The sequence below is a fragment of the Osmerus mordax genome, chromosome 11 (assembly GCF_038355195.1).
Source record: "Osmerus mordax isolate fOsmMor3 chromosome 11, fOsmMor3.pri, whole genome shotgun sequence".
Lineage (NCBI taxonomy): Eukaryota > Metazoa > Chordata > Actinopteri > Osmeriformes > Osmeridae > Osmerus > Osmerus mordax.
Genome location: NC_090060.1, coordinates 1,282,224 through 1,301,449, shown reverse-complemented (window position 1 = coordinate 1,301,449; position 19,226 = coordinate 1,282,224). Strand labels below are relative to the sequence as shown.

The window sequence follows — 19,226 nt, the reverse complement described above, 5'->3', positions numbered from 1 at the left end:
ATGACGAGGTGGCCGAGTGGTTAAGCCGATGGACTGCTAATCCGTTGTGCTCTGCACGCGTGAGTTCGAATCTCATCCTCGTCGGCAAGTTATCTATATGACATGTCCACCTTTGTCAGTTGAAATTCTTCTGTCCCTCAACCCTTAGTGCCCCCCTCCACCACTGCCTTTCCAGCAACTCTTTGATTCCTTCCTCAGCTCCTGACTATATTCCATTTCACAATTGTGCCTATCGTCACCTGCTTTTCTCCATGTTTTGTGAAATGGAAGGTTCTTTCACCACCGTGGGCCCAGTGCTGTAAAAGACGAGGTGGCCGAGTGGTTAACGCGATGGACTGCTAATCCATTGTGCTCTGCACGCGTGAGTTTGAATCTCATCCTCGTCGGGAAGTTATCTTTATGACATGTCCACCTTTGTCAATTGAAATTCTTCTGTCCCTTACTGCTCATATTTAGTGCCCCCCTCCACCACTGCCTTTCCAGAAACTCTTTGATTCCTTCCCCAGCTCCTGACTATATTCCATTTCACAATTGTGCCTATCGTCACCTGCTTTTCTCCATGTTTTGTGAAATGGAAGGTTCTTTCACCACCGTGGGCCCAGTGCTGTAAATGACGAGGTGGCCGAGTGGTTAAGCCGATGGACTGCTAATCCGTTGTGCTCTGCACGCGTGAGTTCGAATCTCATCCTCGTCGGCAAGTTATCTATATGACATGTCCACCTTTGTCAGTTGAAATTCTTCTGTCCCTCAACCCTTAGTGCCCCCCTCCACCACTGCCTTTCCAGCAACTCTTTGATTCCTTCCTCAGCTCCTGACTATATTCCTTTTCACAATTGTGCCTGGTGTCACCTGCTTTTCTCCATGTTTTGTGAAATGGAAGGTTCTTTCACCACCGAGGGCCTAGTGATGTAAATGACGAGGTGGCCGAGTGGTTAAGGCGATGGACTGCTAATCCTTTGTGCTCTGCACGCGTGAGTTCGAATCTCATCCTTGTCGGCAAGTTATCTTTATGACATGTCCACCTTTGTCAATTGAAATTCTTCTGTCCCTCAACCCTTACTGCTCATATTTAGTGCCCCCCTCCACCACTGCCTTTCCAGAAACTCTTTGATTCCTTCCTCAGCTCCTGACTATATTCCATTTCACAATTGTGCCTATCGTCACCTGCTTTTCTCCATGTTTTGTAAAATGGAAGGTTCTTTCACCACCGTGGGCCCAGTGCTGTGAATGACGAGGTGGCCGAGTGGTTAAGGCGATGGACTGCTAATCCATTGTGCTCTGCACGCGTGAGTTCGAATCTCATCCTCGTCGGCAAGTTATCTTTATGACATGTCCACCTTTGTCAATTGAAATTCTTCTGTCCCTCAACCCTTACTGCTCATATTTAGTGCCCCCCTCCACCACTGCCTTTCCAGCAACTCTTTGATTCCTTCCTCAGCTCCTGACTATATTCTTTTTCACAATTGTGCCTGTCGTCACCTGCTTTTCTCCATGTTTTGTGAAATGGAAGGTTCTTTCACCACTGTGGGCCAAGTGCTGTTAATGACGAGGTGGCGGAGTGGTTAAGGCGATGGACTGCTAATCCATTGTGCTCTGCACGCGTGAGTTCGAATCTCATCCTCGTCGGCAAGTTATCTTTATGACATGTCCACCTTTGTCAATTGAAATTCTTTTGTCCCTCAACCCTTACTGCTCATATTTAGTGCCCCCCTCCACCACTGCCTTTCCAGCAACTCTTTGATTCCTTCCTCAGCTCCTGACTATATTCTTTTTCACAATTGTGCCTGTCGTCACCTGCTTTTCTCCATGTTTTGTAAAATGGAAGGTTCTTTCACCACCGTGGGCCAAGTGCTGTTAATGACGAGGTGGCCGAGTGGTTAAGGCGATGGACTGCTAATCCATTGTGCTCTGCACGCGTGAGTTCGAATCTCATCCTCGTCGGCAAGTTATCTTTATGACATGTCCACCTTTGTCAATTGAAATTCTTCTGTCCCTCAACCCTTAGTGCCCCCCTCCACCACTGCCTTTCCAGCAACTCTTTGATTCCTTCCTCAGCTCCTGACTATATTCCTTTTCACAATTGTGCCTGTCGTCACCTGCTTTTCTCCATGTTTTGTGAAATGGAAGGTTCTTTCAACACCGTGGGCCCAGTGCTGTAAATGACGAGGTGGCCGATTGGTTAAGGCGATGGACTGCTAATCCATTGTGCTCTGCACGCGTGAGTTTGAATCTCATCCTCGTCGGCAAGTTATCTTTATGACATGTCCACCTTTGTCAATTGAAATTCTTCTGTCCCTTACTGCTCATATTTAGTGCCCCCCTCCACCACTGCCTTTCCAGAAACTCTTTGATTCCTTCCTCAGCTCCTGACTATATTCCATTTCACAATTGTGCCTATCGTCACCTGCTTTTCTCCATGTTTTGTGAAATGGAAGGTTCTTTCACCACCGTGGGCCCAGTGCTGTAAATGACGAGGTGGCCGAGTGGTTAAGCCGATGGACTGCTAATCGGTTGTGCTCTGCACGCGTGAGTTCGAATCTCATCCTCGTCGGCAAGTTATCTATATGACATGTCCACCTTTGTCAGTTGAAATTCTTCTGTCCCTCAACCCTTAGTGCCCCCCTCCACCACTGCCTTTCCAGCAACTCTTTGATTCCTTCCTCAGCTCCTGACTATATTCCATTTCACAATTGTGCCTATCGTCACCTGCTTTTCTCCATGTTTTGTGAAATGGAAGGTTCTTTCACCACCGTGGGCCCAGTGCTGTGAATGACGAGGTGGCCGAGTGGTTAAGGTGATGGACTGCTAATCCATTGTGCTCTGCACGCGTGAGTTCGAATCTCATCCTCGTCGGCAAGTTATCTTTATGACATGTCCACCTTTGTCAATTGAAATTCTTCTGTCCCTCAACCCTTACTGCTCATATTTAGTGCCCCCCTCCACCACTGCCTTTCCAGAAACTCTTTGATTCCTTCCTCAGCTCCTGACTATATTCCATTTCACAATTGTGCCTATCGTCACCTGCTTTTCTCCATGTTTTGTAAAATGGAAGGTTCTTTCACCACCGTGGGCCCAGTGCTGTGAATGACGAGGTGGCCGAGTGGTTAAGGCGATGGACTGCTAATCCATTGTGCTCTGCACGCGTGAGTTCGAATCTCATCCTCGTCGGCAAGTTATCTTTATGACATGTCCACCTTTGTCAATTGAAATTCTTCTGTCCCTCAACCCTTACTGCTCATATTTAGTGCCCCCCTCCACCACTGCCTTTCCAGCAACTCTTTGATTCCTTCCTCAGCTCCTGACTATATTCTTTTTCACAATTGTGCCTGTCGTCACCTGCTTTTCTCCATGTTTTGTGAAATGGAAGGTTCTTTCACCACTGTGGGCCAAGTGCTGTTAATGACGAGGTGGCCGAGTGGTTAAGGCGATGGACTGCTAATCCATTGTGCTCTGCACGCGTGAGTTCGAATCTCATCCTCGTCGGCAAGTTATCTTTATGACATGTCCACCTTTGTCAATTGAAATTCTTTTGTCCCTCAACCCTTACAGCTCATATTTAGTGCCCCCCTCCACCACTGCCTTTCCAGCAACTCTTTGATTCCTTCCTCAGCTCCTGACTATATTCCATTTCACAATTGTGCCTGTCGTCACCTGCTTTTCTCCATGTTTTGTGAAATGGAAGGTTCTTTCACCACTGTGGGCCAAGTGCTGTTAATGACGAGGTGGCCGAGTGGTTAAGGCGATGGACTGCTAATCCATTGTGCTCTGCACGCGTGAGTTTGAATCTCATCCTCGTCGGCAAGTTATCTTTATGACATGTCCACCTTTGTCAATTGAAATTCTTCTGTCCCTCAACCCTTGGTGCCCCCCTCCACCACTGCTTTTCCAGAAACTCTTTGATTCCTTCCTCAGCTCCTGACTATATTCCATTTCACAATTGTGCCTATCGTCACCTGCTTTTCTCCATGTTTTGTGAAATGGAAGGTTCTTTCACCACCGTGGGCCCAGTGCTGTGAATGACGAGGTGGCCGAGTGGTTAAGGCGATGGACTGCTAATCCATTGTGCTCTGCACGCGTGAGTTCGAATCTCATCCTCGTCGGCAAGTTATCTTTATGACATGTCCACCTTTGTCAATTGAAATTCTTCTGTCCCTCAACCCTCACTGCTCATATTTAGTGCCCCCCTCCACCACTGCCTTTCCAGAAACTCTTTGATTCCTTCCTCAGCTCCTGACTATATTCCATTTCACAATTGTGCCTATCGTCACCTGCTTTTCTCCATGTTTTGTGAAATGGAAGGTTCTTTCACCACCGTGGGCCCAATGCTGTAAATGACGAGGTGGCCGAGTGGTTAAGGCGATGGACTGCTAATCCATTGTGCTCTGCACGCGTGAGTTCGAATCTCATCCTCGTCGGCAAGTTATCTTTATGACATGTCCACCTATGTCAATTGAAATTCTTCTGTCCCTTACTGCTCATATTTAGTGCCCCCCTCCACCACTGCCTTTCCAGCAACTCTTTGATTCCTTCCTCAGCTCCTGACTATATTCTTTTTCACAATTGTGCCTGTCGTCACCTGCTTTTCTCCATGTTTTGTGAAATGGAAGGTTCTTTCACCACTGTGGGCCAAGTGTTGTTAATGACGAGGTGGCCGAGTGGTTAAGGCGATGGACTGCTAATCCATTGTGCTCTGCACGCGTGAGTTCGAATCTCATCCTCGTCGGCAAGTTATCTTTATGACATGTCCACCTTTGTCAATTGAAATTCTTCTGTCCCTTACTGCTCATATTTAGTGCCCCCCTCCACCACTGCCTTTCCAGAAACTCTTTGATTCCTTCCTCAGCTCCTGACTATATTCCATTTCACAATTGTGCCTATCGTCACCTGCTTTTCTCCATGTTTTGTGAAATGGAAGGTTCTTTCACCACCGTGGGCCCAGTGCTGTAAATGACGAGGTGGCCGAGTGGTTAAGGCGATGGACTGCTAATCCATTGTGCTCTGCACGCGTGAGTTTGAATCTCATCCTCGTCGGGAAGTTATCTTTATGACATGTCCACCTTTGTCAATTGAAATTCTTCTGTCCCTTACTGCTCATATTTAGTGCCCCCCTCCACCACTGCCTTTCCAGAAACTCTTTGATTCCTTCCTCAGCTCCTGACTATATTCCATTTCACAATTGTGCCTATCGTCACCTGCTTTTCTCCATGTTTTGTGAAATGGAAGGTTCTTTCACCACCGTGGGCCCAGTGCTGTGAATGACGAGGTGGCCGAGTGGTTAAGGCGATGGACTGCTAATCCATTGTGCTCTGCACGCGTGAGTTCGAATCTCATCCTCGTCGGCAAGTTATCTTTATGACATGTCCACCTTTGTCAATTGAAATTCTTCTGTCCCTCAACCCTTACTGCTCATATTTAGTGCCCCCCTCCACCACTGCCTTTCCAGAAACTCTTTGATTCCTTCCTCAGCTCCTGACTATATTCCATTTCACAATTGTGCCTATCGTCACCTGCTTTTCTCCATGTTTTGTAAAATGGAAGGTTCTTTCACCACCGTGGGCCCAGTGCTGTGAATGACGAGGTGGCCGAGTGGTTAAGGCGATGGACTGCTAATCCATTGTGCTCTGCACGCGTGAGTTCGAATCTCATCCTCGTCGGCAAGTTATCTTTATGACATGTCCACCTTTGTCAATTGAAATTCTTCTGTCCCTCAACCCTTACTGCTCATATTTAGTGCCCCCCTCCACCACTGCCTTTCCAGCAACTCTTTGATTCCTTCCTCAGCTCCTGACTATATTCTTTTTCACAATTGTGCCTGTCGTCACCTGCTTTTCTCCATGTTTTGTGAAATGGAAGGTTCTTTCACCACTGTGGGCCAAGTGCTGTTAATGACGAGGTGGCCGAGTGGTTAAGGCGATGGACTGCTAATCCATTGTGCTCTGCACGCGTGAGTTCGAATCTCATCCTCGTCGGCAAGTTATCGTTATGACATGTCAATTGAAATTCTTCTGTCCCTCAACCCTTACTGCTCATATTTAGTGCCCCCCTCCACCACTGCCTTTCCAGCAACTCTTTGATTTCTTCCTCAGCTCCTGACTATATTCCTTTTCACAATTGTGCCTGGTGTCACCTGCTTTTCTCCATGTTTTGTGAAATGGAAGGTTCTTTCACCACCGTGGGCCACTTGCTGTAAATGACGAGGTGGCCGAGTGGTTAAGGCGATGGACTGCTAATCCATTGTGCTCTGCATGCGTTAGTTCGAATCTCATCCTCGTCGGCAAGTTATCTTTACGACATGTCCACCTTTGTCAATTGAAATTCTTCTGACCCTCAACCCTTACTGCTCATATTTAGTGCCCCCCTCCACCACTGCCTTTCCAGAAACTCTTTGATTCCTTCCTCAGCTCCTGACTATATTCCATTTCACAATTGTGCCTATCGTCACCTGCTTTTCTCCATGTTTTGTGAAATGGAAGGTTCTTTCACCACCGTGGGCCCAGTGCTGTGAATGACGAGGTGGCCGAGTGGTTAAGGCGATGGACTGCTAATCCATTGTGCTCTGCACGCGTGAGTTCGAATCTCATCCTCGTCGGCAAGTTATCTTTATGACATGTCCACCTTTGTCAATTGAAATTCTTCTGTCCCTCAACCCTTACTGCTCATATTTAGTGCCCCCCTCCACCACTGCCTTTCCAGCAACTCTTTGATTCCTTCCTCAGCTCCTGACTATATTCTTTTTCACAATTGTGCCTATCGTCACCTGCTTTTCTCCATGTTTTGTGAAATGGAAGGTTCTTTCACCACCGTGGGCCCAGTGCTGTGAATGACGAGGTGGCCGAGTGGTTAAGGCGATGGACTGCTAATCCATTGTGCTCTGCACGCGTGAGTTCAAATCTCATCCTCGTCGGCAAGTTATCTTTATGACATGTCCACCTTTGTCAATTGAAATTCTTTTGTCCCTCAACCCTTACAGCTCATATTTAGTGCCCCCCTCCACCACTGCCTTTCCAGCAACTCTTTGATTCCTTCCTCAGCTCCTGACTATATTCCATTTCACAATTGTGCCTGTCGTCACCTGCTTTTCTCCATGTTTTGTGAAATGGAAGGTTCTTTCACCACTGTGGGCCAAGTGCTGTTAATGACGAGGTGGCCGAGTGGTTAAGGCGATGGACTGCTAATCCATTGTGCTCTGCACGCGTGAGTTTGAATCTCATCCTCGTCGGCAAGTTATCTTTATGACATGTCCACCTTTGTCAATTGAAATTCTTCTGTCCCTCAACCCTTGGTGCCCCCCTCCACCACTGCTTTTCCAGAAACTCTTTGATTCCTTCCTCAGCTCCTGACTATATTCCATTTCACAATTGTGCCTATCGTCACCTGCTTTTCTCCATGTTTTGTGAAATGGAAGGTTCTTTCACCACCGTGGGCCCAGTGCTGTGAATGACGAGGTGGCCGAGTGGTTAAGGCGATGGACTGCTAATCCATTGTGCTCTGCACGCGTGAGTTCGAATCTCATCCTCGTCGGCAAGTTATCTTTATGACATGTCCACCTTTGTCAATTGAAATTCTTCTGTCCCTCAACCCTTACTGCTCATATTTAGTGCCCCCCTCCACCACTGCCTTTCCAGAAACTCTTTGATTCCTTCCTCAGCTCCTGACTATATTCCATTTCACAATTGTGCCTATCGTCACCTGCTTTTCTCCATGTTTTGTAAAATGGAAGGTTCTTTCACCACCGTGGGCCCAGTGCTGTGAATGACGAGGTGGCCGAGTGGTTAAGGCGATGGACTGCTAATCCATTGTGCTCTGCACGCGTGAGTTCGAATCTCATCCTCGTCGGCAAGTTATCTTTATGACATGTCCACCTTTGTCAATTGAAATTCTTCTGTCCCTCAACCCTTACTGCTCATATTTAGTGCCCCCCTCCACCACTGCCTTTCCAGCAACTCTTTGATTCCTTCCTCAGCTCCTGACTATATTCTTTTTCACAATTGTGCCTGTCGTCACCTGCTTTTCTCCATGTTTTGTGAAATGGAAGGTTCTTTCACCACTGTGGGCCAAGTGCTGTTAATGACGAGGTGGCCGAGTGGTTAAGGCGATGGACTGCTAATCCATTGTGCTCTGCACGCGTGAGTTCGAATCTCATCCTCGTCGGCAAGTTATCGTTATGACATGTCAATTGAAATTCTTCTGTCCCTCAACCCTTACTGCTCATATTTAGTGCCCCCCTCCACCACTGCCTTTCCAGCAACTCTTTGATTTCTTCCTCAGCTCCTGACTATATTCCTTTTCACAATTGTGCCTGGTGTCACCTGCTTTTCTCCATGTTTTGTGAAATGGAAGGTTCTTTCACCACCGTGGGCCACTTGCTGTAAATGACGAGGTGGCCGAGTGGTTAAGGCGATGGACTGCTAATCCATTGTGCTCTGCATGCGTTAGTTCGAATCTCATCCTCGTCGGCAAGTTATCTTTACGACATGTCCACCTTTGTCAATTGAAATTCTTCTGACCCTCAACCCTTACTGCTCATATTTAGTGCCCCCCTCCACCACTGCCTTTCCAGAAACTCTTTGATTCCTTCCTCAGCTCCTGACTATATTCCATTTCACAATTGTGCCTATCGTCACCTGCTTTTCTCCATGTTTTGTGAAATGGAAGGTTCTTTCACCACCGTGGGCCCAGTGCTGTGAATGACGAGGTGGCCGAGTGGTTAAGGCGATGGACTGCTAATCCATTGTGCTCTGCACGCGTGAGTTCGAATCTCATCCTCGTCGGCAAGTTATCTTTATGACATGTCCACCTTTGTCAATTGAAATTCTTCTGTCCCTCAACCCTTACTGCTCATATTTAGTGCCCCCCTCCACCACTGCCTTTCCAGCAACTCTTTGATTCCTTCCTCAGCTCCTGACTATATTCTTTTTCACAATTGTGCCTATCGTCACCTGCTTTTCTCCATGTTTTGTGAAATGGAAGGTTCTTTCACCACCGTGGGCCCAGTGCTGTGAATGACGAGGTGGCCGAGTGGTTAAGGCGATGGACTGCTAATCCATTGTGCTCTGCACGCGTGAGTTCAAATCTCATCCTCGTCGGCAAGTTATCTTTATGACATGTCCACCTTTGTCAATTGAAATTCTTTTGTCCCTCAACCCTTACAGCTCATATTTAGTGCCCCCCTCCACCACTGCCTTTCCAGCAACTCTTTGATTCCTTCCTCAGCTCCTGACTATATTCCATTTCACAATTGTGCCTGTCGTCACCTGCTTTTCTCCATGTTTTGTGAAATGGAAGGTTCTTTCACCACTGTGGGCCAAGTGCTGTTAATGACGAGGTGGCCGAGTGGTTAAGGCGATGGACTGCTAATCCATTGTGCTCTGCACGCGTGAGTTTGAATCTCATCCTCGTCGGCAAGTTATCTTTATGACATGTCCACCTTTGTCAATTGAAATTCTTCTGTCCCTCAACCCTTGGTGCCCCCCTCCACCACTGCTTTTCCAGAAACTCTTTGATTCCTTCCTCAGCTCCTGACTATATTCCATTTCACAATTGTGCCTATCGTCACCTGCTTTTCTCCATGTTTTGTGAAATGGAAGGTTCTTTCACCACCGTGGGCCCAGTGCTGTGAATGACGAGGTGGCCGAGTGGTTAAGGCGATGGACTGCTAATCCATTGTGCTCTGCACGCGTGAGTTCGAATCTCATCCTCGTCGGCAAGTTATCTTTATGACATGTCCACCTTTGTCAATTGAAATTCTTCTGTCCCTCAACCCTTACTGCTCATATTTAGTGCCCCCCTCCACCACTGCCTTTCCAGAAACTCTTTGATTCCTTCCTCAGCTCCTGACTATATTCCATTTCACAATTGTGCCTATCGTCACCTGCTTTTCTCCATGTTTTGTAAAATGGAAGGTTCTTTCACCACCGTGGGCCCAGTGCTGTGAATGACGAGGTGGCCGAGTGGTTAAGGCGATGGACTGCTAATCCATTGTGCTCTGCACGCGTGAGTTCGAATCTCATCCTCGTCGGCAAGTTATCTTTATGACATGTCCACCTTTGTCAATTGAAATTCTTCTGTCCCTCAACCCTTACTGCTCATATTTAGTGCCCCCCTCCACCACTGCCTTTCCAGCAACTCTTTGATTCCTTCCTCAGCTCCTGACTATATTCTTTTTCACAATTGTGCCTGTCGTCACCTGCTTTTCTCCATGTTTTGTGAAATGGAAGGTTCTTTCACCACTGTGGGCCAAGTGCTGTTAATGACGAGGTGGCCGAGTGGTTAAGGCGATGGACTGCTAATCCATTGTGCTCTGCACGCGTGAGTTCGAATCTCATCCTCGTCGGCAAGTTATCGTTATGACATGTCAATTGAAATTCTTCTGTCCCTCAACCCTTACTGCTCATATTTAGTGCCCCCCTCCACCACTGCCTTTCCAGCAACTCTTTGATTTCTTCCTCAGCTCCTGACTATATTCCTTTTCACAATTGTGCCTGGTGTCACCTGCTTTTCTCCATGTTTTGTGAAATGGAAGGTTCTTTCACCACCGTGGGCCACTTGCTGTAAATGACGAGGTGGCCGAGTGGTTAAGGCGATGGACTGCTAATCCATTGTGCTCTGCATGCGTTAGTTCGAATCTCATCCTCGTCGGCAAGTTATCTTTACGACATGTCCACCTTTGTCAATTGAAATTCTTCTGACCCTCAACCCTTACTGCTCATATTTAGTGCCCCCCTCCACCACTGCCTTTCCAGAAACTCTTTGATTCCTTCCTCAGCTCCTGACTATATTCCATTTCACAATTGTGCCTATCGTCACCTGCTTTTCTCCATGTTTTGTGAAATGGAAGGTTCTTTCACCACCGTGGGCCCAGTGCTGTGAATGACGAGGTGGCCGAGTGGTTAAGGCGATGGACTGCTAATCCATTGTGCTCTGCACGCGTGAGTTCGAATCTCATCCTCGTCGGCAAGTTATCTTTATGACATGTCCACCTTTGTCAATTGAAATTCTTCTGTCCCTCAACCCTTACTGCTCATATTTAGTGCCCCCCTCCACCACTGCCTTTCCAGCAACTCTTTGATTCCTTCCTCAGCTCCTGACTATATTCTTTTTCACAATTGTGCCTATCGTCACCTGCTTTTCTCCATGTTTTGTGAAATGGAAGGTTCTTTCACCACCGTGGGCCCAGTGCTGTGAATGACGAGGTGGCCGAGTGGTTAAGGCGATGGACTGCTAATCCATTGTGCTCTGCACGCGTGAGTTCAAATCTCATCCTCGTCGGCAAGTTATCTTTATGACATGTCCACCTTTGTCAATTGAAATTCTTTTGTCCCTCAACCCTTACAGCTCATATTTAGTGCCCCCCTCCACCACTGCCTTTCCAGCAACTCTTTGATTCCTTCCTCAGCTCCTGACTATATTCCATTTCACAATTGTGCCTGTCGTCACCTGCTTTTCTCCATGTTTTGTGAAATGGAAGGTTCTTTCACCACTGTGGGCCAAGTGCTGTTAATGACGAGGTGGCCGAGTGGTTAAGGCGATGGACTGCTAATCCATTGTGCTCTGCACGCGTGAGTTCGAATCTCATCCTCGTCGGCAAGTTATCTTTATGACATGTCCACCTTTGTCAATTGAAATTCTTCTGTCCCTCAACCCTTGGTGCCCCCCTCCACCACTGCTTTTCCAGAAACTCTTTGATTCCTTCCTCAGCTCCTGACTATATTCCATTTCACAATTGTGCCTATCGTCACCTGCTTTTCTCCATGTTTTGTGAAATGGAAGGTTCTTTCACCACCGTGGGCCCAGTGCTGTGAATGACGAGGTGGCCGAGTGGTTAAGGCGATGGACTGCTAATCCATTGTGCTCTGCACGCGTGAGTTCGAATCTCATCCTCGTCGGCAAGTTATCTTTATGACATGTCCACCTTTGTCAATTGAAATTCTTCTGTCCCTCAACCCTTACTGCTCATATTTAGTGCCCCCCTCCACCACTGCCTTTCCAGAAACTCTTTGATTCCTTCCTCAGCTCCTGACTATATTCCATTTCACAATTGTGCCTATCGTCACCTGCTTTTCTCCATGTTTTGTAAAATGGAAGGTTCTTTCACCACCGTGGGCCCAGTGCTGTGAATGACGAGGTGGCCGAGTGGTTAAGGCGATGGACTGCTAATCCATTGTGCTCTGCACGCGTGAGTTCGAATCTCATCCTCGTCGGCAAGTTATCTTTATGACATGTCCACCTTTGTCAATTGAAATTCTTCTGTCCCTCAACCCTTACTGCTCATATTTAGTGCCCCCCTCCACCACTGCCTTTCCAGCAACTCTTTGATTCCTTCCTCAGCTCCTGACTATATTCTTTTTCACAATTGTGCCTGTCGTCACCTGCTTTTCTCCATGTTTTGTGAAATGGAAGGTTCTTTCACCACTGTGGGCCAAGTGCTGTTAATGACGAGGTGGCCGAGTGGTTAAGGCGATGGACTGCTAATCCATTGTGCTCTGCACGCGTGAGTTCGAATCTCATCCTCGTCGGCAAGTTATCGTTATGACATGTCAATTGAAATTCTTCTGTCCCTCAACCCTTACTGCTCATATTTAGTGCCCCCCTCCACCACTGCCTTTCCAGCAACTCTTTGATTTCTTCCTCAGCTCCTGACTATATTCCTTTTCACAATTGTGCCTGGTGTCACCTGCTTTTCTCCATGTTTTGTGAAATGGAAGGTTCTTTCACCACCGTGGGCCACTTGCTGTAAATGACGAGGTGGCCGAGTGGTTAAGGCGATGGACTGCTAATCCATTGTGCTCTGCATGCGTTAGTTCGAATCTCATCCTCGTCGGCAAGTTATCTTTACGACATGTCCACCTTTGTCAATTGAAATTCTTCTGACCCTCAACCCTTACTGCTCATATTTAGTGCCCCCCTCCACCACTGCCTTTCCAGAAACTCTTTGATTCCTTCCTCAGCTCCTGACTATATTCCATTTCACAATTGTGCCTATCGTCACCTGCTTTTCTCCATGTTTTGTGAAATGGAAGGTTCTTTCACCACCGTGGGCCCAGTGCTGTGAATGACGAGGTGGCCGAGTGGTTAAGGCGATGGACTGCTAATCCATTGTGCTCTGCACGCGTGAGTTCGAATCTCATCCTCGTCGGCAAGTTATCTTTATGACATGTCCACCTTTGTCAATTGAAATTCTTCTGTCCCTCAACCCTTACTGCTCATATTTAGTGCCCCCCTCCACCACTGCCTTTCCAGCAACTCTTTGATTCCTTCCTCAGCTCCTGACTATATTCTTTTTCACAATTGTGCCTATCGTCACCTGCTTTTCTCCATGTTTTGTGAAATGGAAGGTTCTTTCACCACCGTGGGCCCAGTGCTGTGAATGACGAGGTGGCCGAGTGGTTAAGGCGATGGACTGCTAATCCATTGTGCTCTGCACGCGTGAGTTCAAATCTCATCCTCGTCGGCAAGTTATCTTTATGACATGTCCACCTTTGTCAATTGAAATTCTTTTGTCCCTCAACCCTTACAGCTCATATTTAGTGCCCCCCTCCACCACTGCCTTTCCAGCAACTCTTTGATTCCTTCCTCAGCTCCTGACTATATTCCATTTCACAATTGTGCCTGTCGTCACCTGCTTTTCTCCATGTTTTGTGAAATGGAAGGTTCTTTCACCACTGTGGGCCAAGTGCTGTTAATGACGAGGTGGCCGAGTGGTTAAGGCGATGGACTGCTAATCCATTGTGCTCTGCACGCGTGAGTTCGAATCTCATCCTCGTCGGCAAGTTATCTTTATGACATGTCCACCTTTGTCAATTGAAATTCTTCTGTCCCTCAACCCTTGGTGCCCCCCTCCACCACTGCTTTTCCAGAAACTCTTTGATTCCTTCCTCAGCTCCTGACTATATTCCATTTCACAATTGTGCCTATCGTCACCTGCTTTTCTCCATGTTTTGTGAAATGGAAGGTTCTTTCACCACCGTGGGCCCAGTGCTGTGAATGACGAGGTGGCCGAGTGGTTAAGGCGATGGACTGCTAATCCATTGTGCTCTGCACGCGTGAGTTCGAATCTCATCCTCGTCGGCAAGTTATCTTTATGACATGTCCACCTTTGTCAATTGAAATTCTTCTGTCCCTCAACCCTTACTGCTCATATTTAGTGCCCCCCTCCACCACTGCCTTTCCAGAAACTCTTTGATTCCTTCCTCAGCTCCTGACTATATTCCATTTCACAATTGTGCCTATCGTCACCTGCTTTTCTCCATGTTTTGTGAAATGGAAGGTTCTTTCACCACCGTGGGCCCAGTGCTGTAAATGACGAGGTGGCCGAGTGGTTAAGGCGATGGACTGCTAATCCATTGTGCTCTGCACGCGTGAGTTCGAATCTCATCCTCGTCGGCAAGTTATCTTTATGACATGTCCACCTATGTCAATTGAAATTCTTCTGTCCCTTACTGCTCATATTTAGTGCCCCCCTCCACCACTGCCTTTCCAGCAACTCTTTGATTCCTTCCTCAGCTCCTGACTATATTCTTTTTCACAATTGTGCCTATCGTCACCTGCTTTTCTCCATGTTTTGTGAAATGGAAGGTTCTTTCACCACCGTGGGCCCAGTGCTGTGAATGACGAGGTGGCCGAGTGGTTAAGGCGATGGACTGCTAATCCATTGTGCTCTGCACGCGTGAGTTCAAATCTCATCCTCGTCGGCAAGTTATCTTTATGACATGTCCACTTTGTCAATTGAAATTCTTTTGTCCCTCAACCCTTACAGCTCATATTTAGTGCCCCCCTCCACCACTGCCTTTCCAGCAACTCTTTGATTCCTTCCTCAGCTCCTGACTATATTCCATTTCACAATTGTGCCTGTCGTCACCTGCTTTTCTCCATGTTTTGTGAAATGGAAGGTTCTTTCACCACTGTGGGCCAAGTGCTGTTAATGACGAGGTGGCCGAGTGGTTAAGGCGATGGACTGCTAATCCATTGTGCTCTGCACGCGTGAGTTCGAATCTCATCCTCGTCGGCAAGTTATCTTTATGACATGTCCACCTTTGTCAATTGAAATTCTTCTGTCCCTCAACCCTTGGTGCCCCCCTCCACCACTGCTTTTCCAGAAACTCTTTGATTCCTTCCTCAGCTCCTGACTATATTCCATTTCACAATTGTGCCTATCGTCACCTGCTTTTCTCCATGTTTTGTGAAATGGAAGGTTCTTTCACCACCGTGGGCCCAGTGCTGTGAATGACGAGGTGGCCGAGTGGTTAAGGCGATGGACTGCTAATCCATTGTGCTCTGCACGCGTGAGTTCGAATCTCATCCTCGTCGGCAAGTTATCTTTATGACATGTCCACCTTTGTCAATTGAAATTCTTCTGTCCCTCAACCCTTACTGCTCATATTTAGTGCCCCCCTCCACCACTGCCTTTCCAGAAACTCTTTGATTCCTTCCTCAGCTCCTGACTATATTCCATTTCACAATTGTGCCTATCGTCACCTGCTTTTCTCCATGTTTTGTGAAATGGAAGGTTCTTTCACCACCGTGGGCCCAGTGCTGTAAATGACGAGGTGGCCGAGTGGTTAAGGCGATGGACTGCTAATCCATTGTGCTCTGCACGCGTGAGTTCGAATCTCATCCTCGTCGGCAAGTTATCTTTATGACATGTCCACCTATGTCAATTGAAATTCTTCTGTCCCTTACTGCTCATATTTAGTGCCCCCCTCCACCACTGCCTTTCCAGCAACTCTTTGATTCCTTCCTCAGCTCCTGACTATATTCTTTTTCACAATTGTGCCTGTCGTCACCTGCTTTTCTCCATGTTTTGTGAAATGGAAGGTTCTTTCACCACTGTGGGCCAAGTGTTGTTAATGACGAGGTGGCCGAGTGGTTAAGGCGATGGACTGCTAATCCATTGTGCTCTGCACGCGTGAGTTCGAATCTCATCCTCGTCGGCAAGTTATCTTTATGACATGTCCACCTTTGTCAATTGAAATTCTTCTGTCCCTCAACCCTTACTGCTCATATTTAGTGCCCCCCTCCACCACTGCCTTTCCAGCAACTCTTTGATTCCTTCCTCAGCTCCTGACTATATTCCATTTCACAATTGTGCCTGTCGTCACCTGCTTTTCTCCATGTTTTGTGAAATGGAAGGTTCTTTCACCACTGTGGGCCAAGTGCTGTTAATGACGAGGTGGCCGAGTGGTTAAGGCGATGGACTGCTAATCCATTGTGCGCTGCACTCGTGAGTTCGAATCTCATCCTCGTCGGCAAGTTATCTTTACGACATGTCCACCTTTGTCAATTGAAATTCTTCTGTCCCTCAACCCTTACTGCTCATATTTAGTGCCCCCCTCCACCACTGCCTTTCCAGCAACTCTTTGATTCCTTCCTCAGCTCCTGACTATATTCTTTTTCACAATTGTGCCTGTCGTCACCTGCTTTTCTCCATGTTTTGTGAAATGGAAGGTTCTTTCACCACTGTGGGCCAAGTGCTGTTAATGACGAGGTGGCCGAGTGGTTAAGGCGATGGACTGCTAATCCATTGTGCTCTGCACGCGTGAGTTCGAATCTCATCCTCGTCGGCAAGTTATCGTTATGACATGTCAATTGAAATTCTTCTGTCCCTCAACCCTTACTGCTCATATTTAGTGCCCCCCTCCACCACTGCCTTTCCAGCAACTCTTTGATTTCTTCCTCAGCTCCTGACTATATTCCTTTTCACAATTGTGCCTGGTGTCACCTGCTTTTCTCCATGTTTTGTGAAATGGAAGGTTCTTTCACCACCGTGGGCCACTTGCTGTAAATGACGAGGTGGCCGAGTGGTTAAGGCGATGGACTGCTAATCCATTGTGCTCTGCATGCGTTAGTTCGAATCTCATCCTCGTCGGCAAGTTATCTTTACGACATGTCCACCTTTGTCAATTGAAATTCTTCTGACCCTCAACCCTTACTGCTCATATTTAGTGCCCCCCTCCACCACTGCCTTTCCAGAAACTCTTTGATTCCTTCCTCAGCTCCTGACTATATTCCATTTCACAATTGTGCCTATCGTCACCTGCTTTTCTCCATGTTTTGTGAAATGGAAGGTTCTTTCACCACCGTGGGCCCAGTGCTGTGAATGACGAGGTGGCCGAGTGGTTAAGGCGATGGACTGCTAATCCATTGTGCTCTGCACGCGTGAGTTCGAATCTCATCCTCGTCGGCAAGTTATCTTTATGACATGTCCACCTTTGTCAATTGAAATTCTTCTGTCCCTCAACCCTTACTGCTCATATTTAGTGCCCCCCTCCACCACTGCCTTTCCAGCAACTCTTTGATTCCTTCCTCAGCTCCTGACTATATTCTTTTTCACAATTGTGCCTATCGTCACCTGCTTTTCTCCATGTTTTGTGAAATGGAAGGTTCTTTCACCACCGTGGGCCCAGTGCTGTGAATGACGAGGTGGCCGAGTGGTTAAGGCGATGGACTGCTAATCCATTGTGCTCTGCACGCGTGAGTTCAAATCTCATCCTCGTCGGCAAGTTATCTTTATGACATGTCCACCTTTGTCAATTGAAATTCTTTTGTCCCTCAACCCTTACAGCTCATATTTAGTGCCCCCCTCCACCACTGCCTTTCCAGCAACTCTTTGATTCCTTCCTCAGCTCCTGACTATATTCCATTTCACAATTGTGCCTGTCGTCACCTGCTTTTCTCCATGTTTTGTGAAATGGAAGGTTCTTTCACCACTGTGGGCCAAGTGCTGTTAATGACGAGGTGGCCGAGTGGTTAAGGCGATGGACTGCTAATCCATTGTGCTCTGCACGCGTGAGTTCGAATCTCATCCTCGTCGGCAAGTTATCTTTATGACATGTCCACCTTTGTCAATTGAAATTCTTCTGTCCCTCAACCCTTGGTGCCCCCCTCCACCACTGCTTTTCCAGAAACTCTTTGATTCCTTCCTCAGCTCCTGACTATATTCCATTTCACAATTGTGCCTATCGTCACCTGCTTTTCTCCATGTTTTGTGAAATGGAAGGTTCTTTCACCACCGTGGGCCCAGTGCTGTGAATGACGAGGTGGCCGAGTGGTTAAGGCGATGGACTGCTAATCCATTGTGCTCTGCACGCGTGAGTTCGAATCTCATCCTCGTCGGCAAGTTATCTTTATGACATGTCCACCTTTGTCAATTGAAATTCTTCTGTCCCTCAACCCTTACTGCTCATATTTAGTGCCCCCCTCCACCACTGCCTTTCCAGAAACTCTTTGATTCCTTCCTCAGCTCCTGACTATATTCCATTTCACAATTGTGCCTATCGTCACCTGCTTTTCTCCATGTTTTGTGAAATGGAAGGTTCTTTCACCACCGTGGGCCCAGTGCTGTAAATGACGAGGTGGCCGAGTGGTTAAGGCGATGGACTGCTAATCCATTGTGCTCTGCACGCGTGAGTTCGAATCTCATCCTCGTCGGCAAGTTATCTTTATGACATGTCCACCTATGTCAATTGAAATTCTTCTGTCCCTTACTGCTCATATTTAGTGCCCCCCTCCACCACTGCCTTTCCAGCAACTCTTTGATTCCTTCCTCAGCTCCTGACTATATTCTTTTTCACAATTGTGCCTGTCGTCACCTGCTTTTCTCCATGTTTTGTGAAATGGAAGGTTCTTTCACCACTGTGGGCCAAGTGTTGTTAATGACGAGGTGGCCGAGTGGTTAAGGCGATGGACTGCTAATCCATTGTGCTCTGCACGCGTGAGTTCGAATCTCATCCTCGTCTGCAAGTTATCTTTATGACATGTCCACCTTTGTCAATTGAAATTCTTCTGTCCCTCAACCCTTACTGCTCATATTTAGTGCCCCCCTCCACCACTGCCTTTCCAGCAACTCTTTGATTCCTTCCTCAGCTCCTGACTATATTCCATTTCACAATTGTGCCTGTCGTCACCTGCTTTTCTCCATGTTTTGTGAAATGGAAGGTTCTTTCACCACTGTGGGCCAAGTGCTGTTAATGACGAGGTGGCCGAGTGGTTAAGGCGATGGACTGCTAATCCATTGTGCGCTGCACTCGTGAGTTCGAATCTCATCCTCGTCGGCAAGTTATCTTTACGACATGTCCACCTTTGTCAATTGAAATTCTTCTGTCCCTCAACCCTTACTGCTCATATTTAGTGCCCCCCTCCACCACTGCCTTTCCAGCAACTCTTTGATTCCTTCCTCAGCTCCTGACTATATTCTTTTTCACAATTGTGCCTGTCGTCACCTGCTTTTC

The 19,226-nt window shown here is 47.4% G+C and overlaps 44 non-coding genes across 44 annotated transcripts; all 44 read left to right on the top strand.

Annotated features, from left to right (window-relative positions):
* The first annotated feature begins 1,229 nt into the window (after window positions 1-1,229).
* Window positions 1,230-1,311, top strand: trnas-gcu (transfer RNA serine (anticodon GCU)). Its single transcript has one exon. It is a non-coding gene; the product is annotated as a tRNA-Ser (tRNA).
* A 548-nt stretch (window positions 1,312-1,859) lies between these two features.
* Window positions 1,860-1,941, top strand: trnas-gcu (transfer RNA serine (anticodon GCU)). The gene has a single exon. It is a non-coding gene; the product is annotated as a tRNA-Ser (tRNA).
* Window positions 1,942-2,771: 830 nt separating this feature from the next.
* trnas-gcu (transfer RNA serine (anticodon GCU)) lies at window positions 2,772-2,853 on the top strand. The gene has a single exon. It is a non-coding gene; the product is annotated as a tRNA-Ser (tRNA).
* A 233-nt stretch (window positions 2,854-3,086) lies between these two features.
* Window positions 3,087-3,168, top strand: trnas-gcu (transfer RNA serine (anticodon GCU)). Its single transcript has one exon. It is a non-coding gene; the product is annotated as a tRNA-Ser (tRNA).
* A 233-nt stretch (window positions 3,169-3,401) lies between these two features.
* On the top strand, window positions 3,402-3,483 carry trnas-gcu (transfer RNA serine (anticodon GCU)). Its single transcript has one exon. It is a non-coding gene; the product is annotated as a tRNA-Ser (tRNA).
* A 535-nt stretch (window positions 3,484-4,018) lies between these two features.
* trnas-gcu (transfer RNA serine (anticodon GCU)) lies at window positions 4,019-4,100 on the top strand. The gene has a single exon. It is a non-coding gene; the product is annotated as a tRNA-Ser (tRNA).
* Window positions 4,101-4,333: 233 nt separating this feature from the next.
* Window positions 4,334-4,415, top strand: trnas-gcu (transfer RNA serine (anticodon GCU)). The gene has a single exon. It is a non-coding gene; the product is annotated as a tRNA-Ser (tRNA).
* Window positions 4,416-4,641: 226 nt separating this feature from the next.
* On the top strand, window positions 4,642-4,723 carry trnas-gcu (transfer RNA serine (anticodon GCU)). Its single transcript has one exon. It is a non-coding gene; the product is annotated as a tRNA-Ser (tRNA).
* Window positions 4,724-5,257: 534 nt separating this feature from the next.
* trnas-gcu (transfer RNA serine (anticodon GCU)) lies at window positions 5,258-5,339 on the top strand. The gene has a single exon. It is a non-coding gene; the product is annotated as a tRNA-Ser (tRNA).
* A 233-nt stretch (window positions 5,340-5,572) lies between these two features.
* Window positions 5,573-5,654, top strand: trnas-gcu (transfer RNA serine (anticodon GCU)). Its single transcript has one exon. It is a non-coding gene; the product is annotated as a tRNA-Ser (tRNA).
* Window positions 5,655-5,887: 233 nt separating this feature from the next.
* On the top strand, window positions 5,888-5,969 carry trnas-gcu (transfer RNA serine (anticodon GCU)). The gene has a single exon. It is a non-coding gene; the product is annotated as a tRNA-Ser (tRNA).
* Window positions 5,970-6,507: 538 nt separating this feature from the next.
* Window positions 6,508-6,589, top strand: trnas-gcu (transfer RNA serine (anticodon GCU)). The gene has a single exon. It is a non-coding gene; the product is annotated as a tRNA-Ser (tRNA).
* Window positions 6,590-6,822: 233 nt separating this feature from the next.
* On the top strand, window positions 6,823-6,904 carry trnas-gcu (transfer RNA serine (anticodon GCU)). The gene has a single exon. It is a non-coding gene; the product is annotated as a tRNA-Ser (tRNA).
* Window positions 6,905-7,439: 535 nt separating this feature from the next.
* trnas-gcu (transfer RNA serine (anticodon GCU)) lies at window positions 7,440-7,521 on the top strand. Its single transcript has one exon. It is a non-coding gene; the product is annotated as a tRNA-Ser (tRNA).
* Window positions 7,522-7,754: 233 nt separating this feature from the next.
* trnas-gcu (transfer RNA serine (anticodon GCU)) lies at window positions 7,755-7,836 on the top strand. Its single transcript has one exon. It is a non-coding gene; the product is annotated as a tRNA-Ser (tRNA).
* Window positions 7,837-8,069: 233 nt separating this feature from the next.
* trnas-gcu (transfer RNA serine (anticodon GCU)) lies at window positions 8,070-8,151 on the top strand. The gene has a single exon. It is a non-coding gene; the product is annotated as a tRNA-Ser (tRNA).
* A 538-nt stretch (window positions 8,152-8,689) lies between these two features.
* trnas-gcu (transfer RNA serine (anticodon GCU)) lies at window positions 8,690-8,771 on the top strand. The gene has a single exon. It is a non-coding gene; the product is annotated as a tRNA-Ser (tRNA).
* Window positions 8,772-9,004: 233 nt separating this feature from the next.
* On the top strand, window positions 9,005-9,086 carry trnas-gcu (transfer RNA serine (anticodon GCU)). The gene has a single exon. It is a non-coding gene; the product is annotated as a tRNA-Ser (tRNA).
* A 535-nt stretch (window positions 9,087-9,621) lies between these two features.
* Window positions 9,622-9,703, top strand: trnas-gcu (transfer RNA serine (anticodon GCU)). Its single transcript has one exon. It is a non-coding gene; the product is annotated as a tRNA-Ser (tRNA).
* Window positions 9,704-9,936: 233 nt separating this feature from the next.
* Window positions 9,937-10,018, top strand: trnas-gcu (transfer RNA serine (anticodon GCU)). Its single transcript has one exon. It is a non-coding gene; the product is annotated as a tRNA-Ser (tRNA).
* Window positions 10,019-10,251: 233 nt separating this feature from the next.
* Window positions 10,252-10,333, top strand: trnas-gcu (transfer RNA serine (anticodon GCU)). The gene has a single exon. It is a non-coding gene; the product is annotated as a tRNA-Ser (tRNA).
* Window positions 10,334-10,871: 538 nt separating this feature from the next.
* On the top strand, window positions 10,872-10,953 carry trnas-gcu (transfer RNA serine (anticodon GCU)). Its single transcript has one exon. It is a non-coding gene; the product is annotated as a tRNA-Ser (tRNA).
* A 233-nt stretch (window positions 10,954-11,186) lies between these two features.
* Window positions 11,187-11,268, top strand: trnas-gcu (transfer RNA serine (anticodon GCU)). Its single transcript has one exon. It is a non-coding gene; the product is annotated as a tRNA-Ser (tRNA).
* A 233-nt stretch (window positions 11,269-11,501) lies between these two features.
* trnas-gcu (transfer RNA serine (anticodon GCU)) lies at window positions 11,502-11,583 on the top strand. Its single transcript has one exon. It is a non-coding gene; the product is annotated as a tRNA-Ser (tRNA).
* A 220-nt stretch (window positions 11,584-11,803) lies between these two features.
* trnas-gcu (transfer RNA serine (anticodon GCU)) lies at window positions 11,804-11,885 on the top strand. Its single transcript has one exon. It is a non-coding gene; the product is annotated as a tRNA-Ser (tRNA).
* Window positions 11,886-12,118: 233 nt separating this feature from the next.
* On the top strand, window positions 12,119-12,200 carry trnas-gcu (transfer RNA serine (anticodon GCU)). Its single transcript has one exon. It is a non-coding gene; the product is annotated as a tRNA-Ser (tRNA).
* A 233-nt stretch (window positions 12,201-12,433) lies between these two features.
* On the top strand, window positions 12,434-12,515 carry trnas-gcu (transfer RNA serine (anticodon GCU)). Its single transcript has one exon. It is a non-coding gene; the product is annotated as a tRNA-Ser (tRNA).
* Window positions 12,516-13,053: 538 nt separating this feature from the next.
* trnas-gcu (transfer RNA serine (anticodon GCU)) lies at window positions 13,054-13,135 on the top strand. The gene has a single exon. It is a non-coding gene; the product is annotated as a tRNA-Ser (tRNA).
* Window positions 13,136-13,368: 233 nt separating this feature from the next.
* trnas-gcu (transfer RNA serine (anticodon GCU)) lies at window positions 13,369-13,450 on the top strand. Its single transcript has one exon. It is a non-coding gene; the product is annotated as a tRNA-Ser (tRNA).
* A 233-nt stretch (window positions 13,451-13,683) lies between these two features.
* On the top strand, window positions 13,684-13,765 carry trnas-gcu (transfer RNA serine (anticodon GCU)). Its single transcript has one exon. It is a non-coding gene; the product is annotated as a tRNA-Ser (tRNA).
* A 220-nt stretch (window positions 13,766-13,985) lies between these two features.
* trnas-gcu (transfer RNA serine (anticodon GCU)) lies at window positions 13,986-14,067 on the top strand. Its single transcript has one exon. It is a non-coding gene; the product is annotated as a tRNA-Ser (tRNA).
* A 233-nt stretch (window positions 14,068-14,300) lies between these two features.
* trnas-gcu (transfer RNA serine (anticodon GCU)) lies at window positions 14,301-14,382 on the top strand. Its single transcript has one exon. It is a non-coding gene; the product is annotated as a tRNA-Ser (tRNA).
* Window positions 14,383-14,608: 226 nt separating this feature from the next.
* On the top strand, window positions 14,609-14,690 carry trnas-gcu (transfer RNA serine (anticodon GCU)). Its single transcript has one exon. It is a non-coding gene; the product is annotated as a tRNA-Ser (tRNA).
* A 232-nt stretch (window positions 14,691-14,922) lies between these two features.
* On the top strand, window positions 14,923-15,004 carry trnas-gcu (transfer RNA serine (anticodon GCU)). Its single transcript has one exon. It is a non-coding gene; the product is annotated as a tRNA-Ser (tRNA).
* A 220-nt stretch (window positions 15,005-15,224) lies between these two features.
* trnas-gcu (transfer RNA serine (anticodon GCU)) lies at window positions 15,225-15,306 on the top strand. The gene has a single exon. It is a non-coding gene; the product is annotated as a tRNA-Ser (tRNA).
* Window positions 15,307-15,539: 233 nt separating this feature from the next.
* trnas-gcu (transfer RNA serine (anticodon GCU)) lies at window positions 15,540-15,621 on the top strand. Its single transcript has one exon. It is a non-coding gene; the product is annotated as a tRNA-Ser (tRNA).
* A 226-nt stretch (window positions 15,622-15,847) lies between these two features.
* Window positions 15,848-15,929, top strand: trnas-gcu (transfer RNA serine (anticodon GCU)). The gene has a single exon. It is a non-coding gene; the product is annotated as a tRNA-Ser (tRNA).
* Window positions 15,930-16,477: 548 nt separating this feature from the next.
* Window positions 16,478-16,559, top strand: trnas-gcu (transfer RNA serine (anticodon GCU)). The gene has a single exon. It is a non-coding gene; the product is annotated as a tRNA-Ser (tRNA).
* A 538-nt stretch (window positions 16,560-17,097) lies between these two features.
* Window positions 17,098-17,179, top strand: trnas-gcu (transfer RNA serine (anticodon GCU)). Its single transcript has one exon. It is a non-coding gene; the product is annotated as a tRNA-Ser (tRNA).
* Window positions 17,180-17,412: 233 nt separating this feature from the next.
* On the top strand, window positions 17,413-17,494 carry trnas-gcu (transfer RNA serine (anticodon GCU)). Its single transcript has one exon. It is a non-coding gene; the product is annotated as a tRNA-Ser (tRNA).
* A 233-nt stretch (window positions 17,495-17,727) lies between these two features.
* On the top strand, window positions 17,728-17,809 carry trnas-gcu (transfer RNA serine (anticodon GCU)). The gene has a single exon. It is a non-coding gene; the product is annotated as a tRNA-Ser (tRNA).
* A 220-nt stretch (window positions 17,810-18,029) lies between these two features.
* trnas-gcu (transfer RNA serine (anticodon GCU)) lies at window positions 18,030-18,111 on the top strand. Its single transcript has one exon. It is a non-coding gene; the product is annotated as a tRNA-Ser (tRNA).
* A 233-nt stretch (window positions 18,112-18,344) lies between these two features.
* Window positions 18,345-18,426, top strand: trnas-gcu (transfer RNA serine (anticodon GCU)). Its single transcript has one exon. It is a non-coding gene; the product is annotated as a tRNA-Ser (tRNA).
* Window positions 18,427-18,652: 226 nt separating this feature from the next.
* On the top strand, window positions 18,653-18,734 carry trnas-gcu (transfer RNA serine (anticodon GCU)). Its single transcript has one exon. It is a non-coding gene; the product is annotated as a tRNA-Ser (tRNA).
* The last annotated feature ends 492 nt before the right edge of the window (window positions 18,735-19,226 follow it).